This window comes from Camelus bactrianus, chromosome 2 (genome assembly GCF_048773025.1).
Source record: "Camelus bactrianus isolate YW-2024 breed Bactrian camel chromosome 2, ASM4877302v1, whole genome shotgun sequence".
NCBI lineage: Eukaryota > Metazoa > Chordata > Mammalia > Artiodactyla > Camelidae > Camelus > Camelus bactrianus.
Window position 1 is genome coordinate 15,346,620 of NC_133540.1, and position 14,630 is coordinate 15,361,249.

Below are 14,630 nucleotides of genomic sequence, written 5' to 3' on the forward strand. Positions count from 1 at the left end.
GGGCCTGGCCAGGGGTGGGAGGGTAGTAACAGGGAGGGGAAGGTGAGCAGGGGAAGTGGGGCTGGTGGGGTGTGGCCTGGCCCAGGGCAGTCGTGGTTCTAGTTCAGTGCCAGGACCCAGTCGGTGGCGGGGTGAAGGCTCTGGGGATGGAGACCCGGCGGGACGAGCAGGAGGGGCACCACCTGGCTCCTCCCGGCCCCAGTGGCCAGGTCTGGTAAAGCAGGAGACCCATCCGAGCAGTTTGCGCTGCAGGAGGGAGGAGGAGGAGGGGCGCGCACACGCTGACGGACAGATGCGCGGACGCCGGAACCCGCCCAGAACGAGTGGAAGCTGGCGGCAGCCGGTTGCTCCTGGACCAGCTCCTGGAAGAGAAACACGGCCTGGGGTCTGGGCCGCCGCTTGCCCTTGGTTTGGCTGCCGCTGCCGGGCAGTTAAGGGGGCGCTGGTGGGGGCGTGCTGCTCGAAGCCGGCGGGTGACGCCTGGGCTGTGCGACTGAGGAGGCGCACAGGGAGGGGTGCGGAGGTGAGGTCACGGCCGCGCGTCCCGTTAGGACCCTGAGGCGGTTCCCAGCCGCCGCTGTGGTTAGTGGTAACCCCGCTATTAGTAGTTCCTGAACCCCGCGTTTTTGCCGCCGCTTATACCCGGGTTTAGGAGAACAGGTACTGCCCCGGGAGGTGGGAGGGCACCGGACGGCTCCGAAGCATCTCTGACTGGCCCTCAGACCATGACCTGCTCCCGGGAGGCGGGTGCGGTGCGGTCGCGGGGCCTCGGATGCAATGGGGGCTGCCCCATGAGAGCCCCTGGATTTGCTCCCATCTTCCCCGCGGCCTGACCTTGGGGGCGGCCTCTAAATCCCCAGGTTCTTGTGACTCAGGTTACAGGTCAGGCTGCCCCTGGGAGGTGGGCGCAGTGTGATCAGTGTGCTGGGATGGCTGCAGCAACAGCGGGAAATGGTCGCAAACCCCGCGCTTTCACAGGGCAGCCCCAGTCCCGCCATCGCAGCCGCCGCCATTCCCTGACAGCACAGCACCTGCCTTCCAGGAGCAGGCTGGCCTGTAACCTGAGTTCCACGAATCTGGGGCAGCAGAGGCCAATCTCAGGCCATGCGCTGTGGAGTTTGAAGCCAATCCACGGGCTCTCATGGGCAGACCCCATAACCCGCCACTGCCTTCGACCACACCGCGCCCTCCTTCCAGAAGCAGGCTGACCTGCGGACCATGCCTGGAGCAGCAAAAGCCGAGCCCTGGACAGGCCGTGGGAGAGAAGGGGGCAAGTCGACCAGCCTGCCAGATCGCTGCCCATCTCCCTGCCGCTGCCCCAGGTTCGTGGATCACTTGTTTTCAAGTCAGTGGGTTCCTGAGAGGCAGGAGCGGTGCAGTCAGGAGGCGGGGTCTGCGGGGAGGGGTGCTGCCCCAAGGGGATCAGGTGGACTTGCTCCCATCTCCCCCAGGGCCAGATCTGAGGACGGCCTCTGCTGCCCCAGGTTCACAGGACGCATGTCATGTCAGTCTGTCCCTGGGAGGAGTGCTCAGTGCCCTCGGGGCAGCCTCAGTGGCTGACAATGATTTTGGAAGTGGGCTCTAGCCCAGCATAACTAACTCTCCTTTCTTCTCTTGCTTCCTCAGTTGGTGGCTGTATAGGCTTTTTCATTATAGGTTATTGCTGGATAATGAACATAGGTTTCTCTGCTATACAGAAGAAACTTTATTTAAAATCTATTTTTATATATAGTGGCTAACATTTGTAAATCTCAAACTCCCAAATATATCCCTTGCCATCCCCTTTCCCTGGTAACCTTAAGATTGTTGACTAAGTCTGCAAGTCTGTTTCTGTTTTGTAGATGAGTTCACAGTGTCTTTTTCTCTATTTTTTTAGATTGCACATATGAGTGATATCATTTGGTATTTTTCTGTTTCTGGCTGCTTTCACTTAGAATGACGATCTCTAGCTCCACCCATGTTGCTGCAAATGGTTTTATTTTGTCCTATTCATGGTAGAGTAATATTCCAGTCTATAAATATGCCACAACTTCTTTATCCAGTCATCTGTTGCTACATTTAGCTTGCCTCCATGTCTCGGCTACTGTATACAGTGATGCTATGAATACTGGGGTGCAGGTATCTTTTCACATTGGAGTTCTTTCCAGTTATATACCCAGATGTGGGATTTCTGGGTCATAGGGTAAGTATACTTTTAGTTTTTTGAGGGATTTCCATGCTTTCCATAATGACTACACCAAACTGGATTCCCACCAGCAGTGTAAGAGGGTACCCTTCCCTCTACAGCCTCTCTAGCATTTATCATTCATGAACTTCTGAGCGATGGCCATTCTGACTGGTGTGAGCTGATATCTTATTGTAGTTTTGATATGAATCTCTCTATTTGTTAGTGATATCGAGCATTTTTTCATGTGCCTATTGGCCATTTGTGTCTTCATTGGAGAAATGCTTGTTTAGGTCTTCTGCCTATGTTTGGATTGAGTTGTTTGTTTTTTTGTTTTTAAGTTGTATGAGCTGTTTATATATTCTGAAAATTAAGGCTTTTTTGTTAGTCGTATCATTTGCAAATATTTTCTCCCATTCGTAGGTTGTTGTTTCCTTTTGTTTTACTTATGGTTGCCTATGCTGTGAAGAAATTTATGAGTTTAATTATGTCCCTTTTGTTTTTTTCTCTTATTTCCATTGCCTGGGTAGATTGCCCTAGGAGAACGTTGCTAAGATTTATGTCAGATAATGTTTTGCGTATGTTTTCTTTTAGGAGATTTATCATGTCTTGTCCATCTGCATCTTAAGCCTGTACTCTAGATCTGTGCTTCAGTTTTGAATTTTGAGCTTCTTAGAGAACACCTACTCTTAGCTCATATGTCAGATTCAACATGTCTAAAGCTGATTTCATAATCATTTTTCTTGCAGCATATCCATTTATTCAGTGGCATAATCATTCTTCTAGTCTTGAATACCCAAAGGCTTGGAATGGTCTTTGATTTATATTTCTCTCACCACCCTCCACAAATTCTTGGCTTCTGGAACTGTATGTTTTTGGTTTCAAATGTCTATTCTGATTGCTGATACTCTGATGAAGAGCGTTCATCCCTGATACAAGAATTTTTCCTTCTGCTGAATTCTTGGATATTCTCTCCCCTCCTTTCAGTCAACCTTCAGTTTTGACCCTCCAACATCTAGAGTCAAGTCAAAGACTTACCACAACCAGATCTCAGCCAGGTAGTCTCGACCCTTAATCACTTTGGCCTTACCTTATTTGTTCCAATCATTATGTGACTTAGCCTCCTAGGGTAACCTGTGCCTTATTAAAATCCAGGACTCACCAGTCTTTTCCTATCCAGTCCTCAGTTAAAACAGCTTAGAATTGCCCTGAGAACTAGTTGGAGCCCCATCCCCTTCATTGATTCTTCCCTATTTACTCCAAATACTTCTAGCTCCTCTTTGTATTTCTGCACTGTTCATGATCGGTAGCCTGTAATCTAGTCTTTGAGTACTGACTTGGTACCATTGCCGGTTGGTTTCCAATGTGTCTCCTCACTTAGCTGGTAACTGGAGAAGACTCCCTTGTTCAGCCTCCTTTATACCCTCACCCTGCTTAGCATCGGGCAATAGCAGGCATTCAGGCAGTGCTAACCTACTTTATTCGCAGGGGTGGTGGTTTGGAGTATAGCTAATAACTATTAATTCAGTGTTGCAATTAAAAAAGAAAGCCAAGAAAATCCATAAAACTTTATCTCCATGTTCAGTTTAGCGCTTTACCTCAACAGTTTTCTTAACTCTGTGTTTACATTCACATAGTGTTCAGTGCTTTTACAGTTCCCTGAGGCAAGCAGGTGAGTTGTCATTATGTTTGACTTTCACGTTACATTTCATATTGGATATATTTGTGCAATGACAAAACCTTCTTTTATAAGTAAACAGCCGGAAGCCCAGAGAGACTAACAGCCTAACCCAGGGTCACCTGGTTAGTGTTTGGCACAGGCCAGGACCGCGGTTCACATCTTCCAGCTGCTCCTCTTCCAGTGCCTTTTCATTCCAGTGCTGGGAAATGTAGCCCCATCAGCCAAACGGCCAAGTCTCATTGCTGCCCCTTTACCTGCCAGTGATGGCAGTGCTACAAAACGTGGCAAAGGAAAGGTCAGAAATAGGAGTGATAAAAGACATGGAAGTGCTGGAAATGGATCCTCAGCCTCTTCCTCCCTATTTGAGCACCTCAGAAGTGTCCCTCTCTGACACTGCTGTTCATTGATTATAACACAGTCTTTAAAATCAGACTGATCTTTTGTAGGACATGCTTTTATCCTGGTCCCTTTCCTGCTAGTAGTCACCGTCATGGGCAGAAAGTGCCTGACTGTGCTCTGTTTGTCACTTAGGTGGGAGGGGAAGTGGGAGACGAAGCGGGTTGAACTGAAGCCGAGCTTTTTACAGCTCTGTTGTTCTAGGACCAGAGCAGTTCCACTCCTGCTTTCATCACCTCTCCACCTCTGAGTCCCAGCCACCCACTCCTGCCTGCTTCCCCACATGCCACGTCCTGGGGGAGGACAGTGTGGTTGGCAATGCCCCCTCCACCCTCCGCCTTCCGCCCTGGGAGGTGCAGGAGTCTGCTTCAACTTTTGAGCTGTTTTGGTAGTTGGGCTTTTCCAGCCTTTCTAGGCATCTGCTTTCCAGCTCTGGGAAATTGGAGATGTAACTTTACCATACAAGTTCTATACTAATGTATTCAGTGGCATTAATGTGATGTTGTCTTTAAGGTGTTCTGGGACTGGATAGGAGGTTTTTAACACAGGATGCTTCACATCCAATTCTAAAGGCCTACAGGATGCAGGTGTAATTCAAGTTCTTACATGGCTGTAAGGCAGACATGGATATTATTTTATAATATGACCATATGTTCATAGATTACGGTTAGTCCGCCGGCTCTGTATCTAATAAAAGTTTAAATTCCAAACGCTTGAAGAAAATTTGCGGACCATGTCTTTTTGCCTGTAACTAGTTGCAAAAACTGAAATCAAGACTCTACCACAAGCCAGTGTTTCCCAGTAGAGAAACCCTCTACTTTTACAACCTCTAAGTAATTCAGTGGTTCTTTGGGTGAGATGAGGGATGCCAGAGTATTTTGTTGGGACACTAGAGTGGCATGACAAGTATTCTGGGACTGGTTACAGTTGAATCTCTGCTTCCTATATCCTGGACTGATTACAGAGTCAATGTTAGTGCGTTAACCAGCTTCTGAATGCAAGGGTAGCTAGGAAGACAACAGAGAAAATAGAAGGATATAAAGTAATGGAGAGACTTCAGAGCAGTACAAATGTTGACTTTGACACCACCAGCTGCTGACGTGAACTTGGCAGGAATTTGTGAGAAAAGGTGGGTGTCACTGCAAGCAGGAGAGTCCTGCAGCTTTTGGGGTGAACAGGCAAAGGGGAGAACAGTTATTGTGACCACTCGGGGGCTGATTATTTGTGTCCTGAATGTGAAAATGTCTGGTCTCCTGTTCAATTTTGCAGCCACAACTTCACGTGACTCAGGGCATTATTTCCACCAGAAAACCATAAAAACATCAACAACCTCTGTTTCCCAAAGTGTTTGTTCTCGATCTGAGATGATTGTCCTGTGGTGGGAGGTAAGTGGGCGGTGGGTCCTATTACATCACTCCCTTTCACTAAAAGTCTACCTCGCTGTTTTTCACCCTACTGAAGAGGTGCTACCATTCTGTTACACCTAGACCTATAAGACGGGCTTGCCTGAATCCTCAGGTGAATAGGGATAGTTATGTGAAATTTTAAATAATTGCTTGGGTCATGTGGTCCTTTGTTCCCTCCATTGGAAATCACTATTCCAGAGCAAATAGTATGAATCTATATAAACTATATTGTTTGTAAGATGTCTTCAGAAGTTTTGCAGTAGGTTTAAATATTTGCTTGGAGATGGCATCTTGATTGTTTGAAGGAGGCAACCCTCACTAGGGGCTTTGTTGGCTCCCTTAGATTTCCCTTACTGGCAGTAGAGTGTTCGTAGGCAGAGTTAGAAAGTTAACTGGGCTGAGAAGCCGAATTTGCCCGCAGCTGGGAATTGGTAGAAGAGTCAGTTATGGAAGGAAGGCTTTAGGATTATCTGGTAGCAGAGTTGTGGGATCCAAGCCCTGGGAAACCTCAGCTTTTGTAGAGTATGTTCTGTAACAATAGGCTATTGGATAATTTTAACACTTGTTATGGGATGTAGAGTTGGGGAAAGACTTAAAAGTGAAAGAACCTTAAAAAAGAATCTCCAAATATTTTAAAGAAAACAGTACTCAGAATGAGAGCTTTCCTGGAAAAGACTAGTTCTTCACTTCACAGGGGAAGCAGGGAGAAAGTGTAACTGCACTTACGGTAACTTAAAAGGTAAACCTTACCCTCCCACTTAGCTGTTTCCTGGTGTAAGTTCATATTCCACATCTGTAGTTTTAGACATGATGTGTCATTTTCTGGTACTCCATTCTGCTTCTGAGTGAGAGACTGACGCAAAGTCACATAGCAATTGAAAAATTGCACAAAAGTCTTTATTGTTAAAAATGTAGATATGTGGCAGAGTGCTGCATTTGCAAATGACTTTCAGTGCAGAGAACACTTAAAAGAATGCGGTGTTATTTCATTTTTTATTCCTTTAAGCCTTTGAATAGAAGGTTTTCTCTGCAGAGATTCTGGAGTACATCAGAACAAGCAGGAACTAAAAATAGCTTTAAGAAAGCACCAGTATAGATGTTGTTTATAGTATGGTATCTGTCTTAAAGTTAACTCTTTAAAGCAGGAAGTTGTAACTCTCAATTTCTTAAGCAAATAAAAAACATTCTTGACTCTTAATGACATACTTTGTGGGGTGAAGCCGCTTTTGCTTCCATTCTGAGCATTGAAAGGCCTTCAAGGATAATTCTACCAGTCCTCAATATTTTATTTTCCTTCTATTGTGAACTTGTTATTAAACTTGAAGGAGATATAAATATCATTAACTTGCTACATATGTAGATATTTAGTGTTACATAGTCAGAAAGTTTGTGTACATCACACGTATCTACATAATTCCCCAGGTTCCAACTGTGTTCCTGATAAAAGAATGGTGGGAAATGGCATTATGGGGATATGTCTTACAGTACACAGTGTTTCCCCTGTTCCCTCTACCAGATCTGGATGTTCTTTCATCTTTCGGCTTCTAGAATTTCTACCTCTTTTTCTTAAGACAGGTGTAACTCATCCCACTGCTCACACAAATATGTGTACACACACACACACACACACACACAATGTGCCGTAGGGTGTAGCGTGCACCATCCCATTCTCTGTCTCCAGCTCTGATCCCACACACTGGAGGCAGTGTCTTGCACGAATTCATTTGTAAGTTCCTTTTTAAAACTCGAGTGGTCGGGAAATAGGACTGATATCCTCACCTAGTAGGCAAGCCCTCAAGGATAACTTCTATGGTTAATGCCAGGGTATCTTAATGTTTGAGTACCTGGGTTTCATGTCTTCCTGTACCACCTGTGTGACCCATGATTCCCACAGTTCTGTCTCCCGTTAGACTTTTTCTCTCAAACTCTGGACTCTTATAATATTCTGCTGATTTGGCATCTTCACTTGGAACTCTGATATCTTAAAACCAACATGTGTAAAAACTGAGCTCTTGGTCCTCCTACCCCCCAAACTGGTTCTTTATGCAGCCTCCCCCATTCAGTTAGTGGAAACTTAATCCTTCCAGCTGCTTGGGTCAAAAATCTTGGAGTTATTCTGACTTTCACTGACATACCACATGAATTCTGTCAATAGATCTGGTTTGACACTGCCTTTAAAACATATCCAGAGCCCAGCCACTTCTCACCATGGCTCCTGCTTCCACTGCTGCTTCCCTGTCCTGAGCCACTGTCCTCTCCTCCTGCATAGCCCTTCTCAGTAGCTTCCCACCTTTCATCTCTGACCCGTTTGCACTATTCTCACTCGGCAGTCAAGTGAGCCTTGAAAACCTAAGTTAGATTGTGTCGTCCTTCTGCAGTGCCTCCCCATTTCACTCCGGGTAAAAGCCACAGTCCTTACAATGTCCTCCAAGGCCATACAGGATCTGCACTGACCCTTCTCCGCAGCTCCAGCCGTGCCCCCATTCTGGAACATGCGAGGTCACGCTGGCCTTGGTGATGGTTATTCCGTCCTCCTGGGACTTCTCACCTCCTAGTCTTAATTCTAACCTCAGTTCACAGTGTGCCCTGCTCTGGTATTTAATACAACATCACCCTCATCCTATACCCTCAACTCTCTTTATTTTGCCCTTTTTACTTTTTTCCATGGTTCTTCTTTCCTAGCATGCCACCTCCTCTGCTGCTCTGTTGTGTGTATTGTCATCTCCACCCCCCACCCCAGCTAGACTCCAACCAAGCTCCGTGAGGACAGGACTTTTGTTTTGTTTATTGATCTATTCCAAGTGCCTAGAGTAGTCCTGGGTACATTGTAGGGCGTCAAAAATTATTTGCTGAATAAATTAAAAGGCTATTTTAAAAATGAATCATCCTTTCATTAACAGGTGAGGAAAGGAAGCTGCATGAAGGAAAATGGTGCAGTAAATAATGATATTTGCCTGTTGTACTATGTATGATATATATATATGTGTTTTAGTCTTAATTTGGTATCTCAGTTTCTTAATTTAGTAGCTGTATTAAGGTGTAATTTACAGGCCATACAATTCACATATTATAATTGTACAAGTCAGCCATTTTAACTATTTCTAGAGTTGTGCAACTGTGTCCTCATAAAGTCCCCTTGTGTCCATCCATATGCAGTTCGCCCTCCCATCAGTGGCACCCTGATTTTATTTGTTTTTGTTTTTTTGGCAATCACATCTGAAAAGAATAATTTACACAGCAGTACTAATATAGCTTTGCACTTTTAGAAATGACACACTTAAATATGAAATCAGGAGTCATTGCTGAATGTAGGCAGCAGTATCAGACATCGGTGAGAAGAATGGACTTGAGTGTCAGACTGGCTGCGATATTACCCAGCTCCACCATTTACCAAGTTACCCAAATTATTTTCTGTCTCAAGCTCTATGTCTGTTATATGGGTGTAATAATAGCAGCTTACAGAGTTGTGAGGATTAAGCAAACAGGGAAACAAAATTTAGTATAGTGGCCAGCTTATGTTATTACCTAAGAAATAGCCTTGCAGGTAGAGAGCAAAATTCAAATCAGTTTCTAAAGTATGTGTAAAATATGACCCAGTTCCTGCCTGGTTTGTAAATAAGTATGCCTACTGCAGAATGTAAAAGCAGGCTAATTTCCAACAGAAAAGATCATTTCTCAGCATTTCTTTCAAAGGTAGTTGCAAAATAATTTTTACTAAATTTTCTGTGCCCATCTCTGACAGAGCTTTGACACCAGGGAGGTAATTATCTACATTTTTGTTAAAATGATGCTGACCATCAGGAAGTGTTCCGAATTATATTTTAGCCTTTATGTTGGGAAATATTGTGAAACTTCTTCTAAATTAATGGGGGAGGGGCATTCATTGTAGCTCTTGTAGCCTGATAAGGCTTCTCTAAATTATCTTTTTTTAAATTTTAATTAAAGTAATTAATTAATTTTTTGCAGGGGGTGGTAATTATGTTTTTATTTATTTTATTTTTATAAGAAGTTCTGGGGATTGAACCCAGGCCCTTGTGCATGCTAAGAATATGATCTTTCACTTGAGCTATACCCCCCTAAATTATCTTTAATAAGGTCTTTTTCTCTGTTTTGTTATTTTCTTTTATGTACAGATGCACAAAGCAGGGTCATCAGAAGCCTCTCAATTCCAAAGATGATTATAGTGAAAAACATTGCACAGTGACAGTGAATCCTTGGAATATGAAGAAAGATTGTAAAGTCCTGAATGAATTAAGAAGGAATTGTTACATTAACTTACATGTAACCATGGCTCTCTTACCTTTATTTTTCACTTTATAATGAAGATATTCCTCACCCGTCAAGGTTGCTTTGTTAGATATAGGGAATATCTAAAGCCTTTTCTGGAAGTTTTTTAAATAAATAAGAGCAGGTAATTTATCAGAAGTGTGAATGGTGTAATCTGCTCTGTCTAGTATGGTAGCCACCAGCCACATGTGACTATTGTGAAATGAGATGTTCTATAAGTGGAAAATACATAATAGATTTTCAAGACTTCGTACAACAATAATAATGTAAAATATTTATTAAAAGTTTTCAAAGTGTTAATCACACTTTTGAAATGATAGTATATTGGATATTTTGGGATAAATGTAATTATTCCTGGAATTAAGTACACTTGTTCCTTTTTATTGTCTAAATGGGATTACTGGAAAATTGTGACTTGCACTATGTTTCTATTGACAGTGCTGGCTTCTAACTTATTGCAAATAATATGAAAAAAACTTTGATTAAGTATTTTATAATTGAGTAGTTGATTTCCATCATATTATTTTCAGGTGTACAACACAGAGGCTCAACATCTTTATATATTATATTCCATTTAATGTCACCATAAAATAATGGCTATATTTCCCTGTGCTGTATGATACAGCCCTATAACCTATCCATTTTATACATAGTACTTTTTACCTCTCAATCCCTTACCCCCTTCCTGCCTCCCTCTCCTCCTTCTCCCCATTGGTAACCACCAGTCTGTTCTGTGTACCTGTGAGTCTATTTCAGTTTTATTATAGTAATTAATTTGTTTTATTTTTTAGATATACATATAAGTTAATAAATAGAATATTTGTTTTTCTTTCTCTGACATATTTCACTTAGCATAATACCCTGTAGGTCCATCCATGTTATTGCAAAAGACATTATTTAATTTTTTAATGGCTGAGCAGTATTCCATTGTGTGTGTGTGTTCATGTGTATATATGTGTGTGTATATGCGTGTATATATGTAAATATACATATATATATAATATACCACAACTTCTTTATCCAGTCATCTGCCAGTGAACATTTGGGTTGTTTCAGTGTGTTGGCTATTGTAAATAGTGCTGCTGTGAACACTGGGGTGCATGTGTCTTTTTGAATTATATTTTTCTCCAGACATATACCCATGAATGGGATTGCTGGATCACACGGAAGTATATTTTCAGTTTTTTAAGGAAACTCTATACTGTCCTCCATGGTGGCTGCAACATTTACATTCCCACCAACCGAGTAGGAGGGTTCCTTTTTCTCTTAAAAGGTCAAAAATTCTCTACATTTATATACTTTCCTTACAGTTTAGGACACAATTTGGCAAAAGCCAGATAGAATTTAATAGGAGTAAATACAGTATTTTTTCAAATGTCCATGCATTATGGATAGATATGTTATTGATGAGTTGGTTCCCTATTTTTGTAGATGCAGAAGTTTTTATAGCTTCACAGACATTTCAGTCTTGCAGAAAGAAAAATGTCTTTGCATTTTGCTGAACTTGTCCGGGTGGCTTTATGGAATTTGGTCCAGGCCTGCAGAGGTGAATACACATCCAAACCTGAACCATTTGAATGTCTGCAAGATTTTAAGAGTCTAGAATGTCAGATCTGGACTATAACTCTGGTGAATGACATCAGTGAGTGGACTCAAGAAAACTCCATTTGAGTGCAAAGCCTTTCATAAGCCAAAAAAGGCTTTGAAATTGTGGCAAAGCCAGAGACTTTTGTGCACCACATATGGCCACAAACCCATGGGGACAACCACAGGTCTTCTGGAGTGCCAAGGGAATTCCATGTGAGGAGTCCAGCACTCACAGGAATCCAACAAGTCCCTGCCAGCCAGAGCACCTTCATTGCTACTGTGATATTTTGAGCAAATGTCTTTTCTTCAGGTTCAAATTGGTTTGTTGTTTTCTTTTTAATAAAAGAAAATCAAACAACTTCTTGTTCCCTTGGTGAAAGTAAAAGCCTAACATTTTCTGATTTCTTTTGACAGAGAAAACTTGAGCCTATGAATCTAAACTCATCTGTGATGGTCTGCAGCTGGGAGCAAGCAGATCAGTGTCAGTCCCTTTGCAGCCGTTGGCTGGGAGCCTGCATGTTCCCTGGAATGATATTTGAAACATGTCACCCTAGCCGTGCCTTCGCTCTGGACTGGGAGGCGAGTCAGTCAGAATCTGCATTATGGAATGTATGTTTCAGATCCAAAGCTAGGAGATCTTTTTTAATAGCCAGAGAATGTAGTCATAAATATATCTATTAATGTATTTATGCAAGAAAAATTTTAAAGTTTTTTTATTATAAAAATTTCCCCCAAAATTGAAAATGAAAGAACATTGGAATTAAAATCCAATGGAATTAAAAACAGTGGAATTAAAAATCATCTGTACCTTAGTTATACATAAAGAATCTTAAAATCCTTCTAAACATTTTTTTGTTCAAATGTAGATATTTTTCCCTTCCAAAAATGAAAATTATTATTTCACATTTTTTTCTTTTTCCTTTTATTATATATTCCATATTAATAAATATAATTCTTTTAAATCCCTTTTAATGGCTGTTTAACATTATATTGAACAGATATGTAAATAGTCCTAGGTTTAAGAAATTTAAAAAATTGTCATTACAATGCCCCTGCAAAGAATTTTTTCGTGTTTCTATTTTTAGTTACTAATTTGGACTAAAAGTTAACAAGTTTACTTTTCTTCATCTAAAACATTGGTTATTTTATGAATGAATTGTAAGGATTTTAAATAACTTTTCAGTAATTTCAACAAAGAAATTAACTTTAAGGCAAAAATGTATGATGGTTTGCAAATCTATTTTCATTATATCTTCACTTTTACCAGTGTCATATCTGTGTGTGTTTGCACAAGTGCTTTAACTACCAGCAATGTAAGAAAAATCTGTGTACTAAAAATGTGAAAATAGTTTCCTGGTTTGTGTTTTCATTCTCCCAATATAGGTTTTGGATGACAAGCTTGTATTTGCAAATGTACACACCCTGTGGGAGGTGCTCTGTACATACGCTGAGATACTGTACATAAAATTGCCTCTGAATCCCAATCATCTGAAAACCGTGTCCTCAGCCTTTGGTACCTTCAGCTGTTTTATGAAAGTCCTCCAAGTGGATGAAAGTATCAACAACCGGAACAAGAGTTTTTCATTGCCCTATTTGAGAAGAGCTGCGTGAACGACTTTTATATTCAGGATAGAGATACATTCATCAATCCAACCACCAGGAGCCTCACTGTAAGTCTAAACCGAGTTTAGCTGCTGTCTTGGGGGTGATTTAGAACCTGCTGTTGAATTATAAGTGATTTGGTTTTGTTGGTTTGGTTTGGTTTTTAAAAGCTGCCCATAAAAATGAAAAAAGAGAAAGAAAAGAAATATGCCTACAGATTCCTGTTAGGATAGTAAACAGTGGCTGGTTATTTACCCTGTATAAACCACACGCTTTCTTAGAATCTATTTAGGTTTACTTCATCCTTTCTCAGATCAAGTATCAAGTAAGGGACAGTTTTAAAAAAAAATTCAGGATTAACTGGCTTGTGAGCTCCGGGATCTGCAAGGCAGCTTTCCCTTCCCATGGTGTAAGTCAAATGGCAGAAATGAAATAAAGCACTTCATGTATCCTCCGGTGTTAACAGGAAAAGGTGAGTCTTCTTGACCTTGTTACTTCCTGGGTAAAATGAAGATAATATGTCAGAAGTCGACAAGCCCATTTAGGGCAGGAACCATGTTGTCTTGTTCACTGCTGAATCCCAGGCACCAGGAAGGCTGAGTTTAACAAGTGGGTGAATGAATGAACTGTAGTTCCCCCAGAGTTACCATGTGGGGCAGTGTGGATTAGCAGCTAAGAGCATAGACTCGAGAGGTGAGGGTACAGCTCAAGTGATGGGGCGCATGCTTAGCACGCATAAAGTCCTGGGTTCAGCCCACAACACCTCCTCTAAAATAGACAAATAACCCTAATTACCTCCCCACCCCCCACCAGAATTACCTTATTATCTCCCTGCCACCAAAAAAAAAAAAAAAGAAAAGGTAGAAGTGGCCAAGAGCATAGACTCAGGCTGGAACACTTGTGCTGGTTTCTCGCTGTCTACCTTGTAATAGTCATTTAGCCTCTGTGTTTATCAAGTTCCTCATCAATAAAATGGGGATAATAATAGTACCCACCTCGTAGAGATGCTATGGGGATTAATGAATCTGCTTGAATTTTAGAACAGCCCTGGCTAATAGTAAGTACTATGCATTTGCCAGCTCTTTTCATAATTACTGACAGATGTTATTATCAACCAAAGAAGTATTAGTTCTTTGTAAGGGAAATGCATGTTAGACCATTTCATTTATCATTTTCTGTAATTCAGGCTTTTTCCCTCTGAAATACCATTTTCTGTCTGTGCACTAGTAAATCACAGGGCTTTCCAAATTTCATCTGTCTGAGTTCTTGTCATGATGACAATACTGCAGAGTTTTGACATTTTTTAGGGACTCCACCTGAGATGACAGCAACCCCTCAAATTCAGAAGCACTTCTCTAACTGACAACATCTCGCATGAAATGAAGTTTGTAAAATGTAAGAGCTTCAGACGCTAAATGATGCCATAAATGCAAAGATGTTATATCTAAGCTCTTTAAATAAATCCTGTCATTGAAATAAAGGAAATACTATATTATAGCGCTCTATG

General features: G+C 41.8%; 1 long non-coding RNA gene across 8 annotated transcripts in view; it reads left to right on the forward strand.

Annotated features, from left to right (window-relative positions):
- The first annotated feature begins 281 nt into the window (after positions 1-281).
- LOC141579548 (uncharacterized) overlaps positions 282-14,630 on the forward strand; it is a 65,512-nt gene continuing 51,163 nt past the window's right edge. For 2 of the 8 annotated variants that reach the window (XR_012511124.1, XR_012511126.1), the window contains exons 1-3: positions 5,653-10,058; positions 11,936-12,130; positions 12,905-13,191. This is a non-coding gene — a long non-coding RNA (uncharacterized LOC141579548). Of the gene's footprint in view, positions 524-1,431; positions 5,627-5,652; positions 10,059-11,935; positions 12,131-12,904; positions 13,192-14,630 lie in introns of those variants that run through there. The other 6 variants (XR_012511118.1, XR_012511122.1, XR_012511127.1 and 3 more) reach the window with 6 other exon arrangements.